The 797-nt window shown below is 32.0% G+C and overlaps 1 protein-coding gene across 1 annotated transcript in view; it reads right to left on the reverse strand.

Moving 5' to 3' along the window:
• LOC119635431 (ionotropic receptor 21a) overlaps nucleotides 1-797 on the reverse strand; it is an 11,593-nt gene that overhangs the window by 9,800 nt on the left and 996 nt on the right. The gene's annotated exons all lie outside the window — the stretch shown is intronic.

The raw sequence follows: 797 nt of genomic DNA on the forward strand, positions 1-797 counted from the left end.
CATAGCGTATGTGGTCGTAGAGAGGTCTTATAAACTATGCTACGTCTCATTAAATACAATGGTCACCTTCTCCATAGTTATATAATATATAAGGAAATTATAAAGTCCTTGAAGTATGAACTAAGATGAGTGTAGGCGTCCTCCGCTTAGTACGTAACTGGTACGGTAAGACACGGTACGAATTGGCTATGCTGAGCGGGGCCACGTATACATGATATGTACATATATATAGTGTAAAATTGTTGGTAAATGGTTTGTAATTTAGCAGGCTTTGGGTAGATATTACCGAATGCAAAAGAAAGCCGCCTGATTTCGCTGGTCACAATGAGAACGAAAACCATGAGAAGTCCAATGTTTCGAAGTGCTATAAAGTAGACATAAGCATTGATTCCAGTACTTTCTAATCAATGTGGTTGGAAAACTTTCAAATAACTAAACTAAAATTCTTTTTTTTTCTCAATTTATTTATTTAAGATCATTTGTTAAGAGACTTTCTTTACATTTTAAAAGCACAAAATATTCATTCACTCGTCTTGTATTTGTATTTTTATATAAAATAAATCAATGTTTTACATATTTCATAATTGAAATTTATTTGAAACTGGTTTTCTATTTAATTTAGGTTATGTCAAAGAGAGAAAACTACTCTCTATACACTTTTCATAGAGCATGAGAAAATTGAGTAAAGAGCAAAAAGAAAACAAAAGGAATGAGTGAGAAGGAAAATTACTACATATCTACTATAATCAAAGTATACGTTTTGTGTATTTACATATAATGCCTTGCGGGGTTTGGGG

This window comes from Glossina fuscipes, unplaced genomic scaffold, assembly GCF_014805625.2.
Source record: "Glossina fuscipes isolate IAEA_lab_2018 unplaced genomic scaffold, Yale_Gfus_2 26, whole genome shotgun sequence".
NCBI lineage: Eukaryota > Metazoa > Arthropoda > Insecta > Diptera > Glossinidae > Glossina > Glossina fuscipes.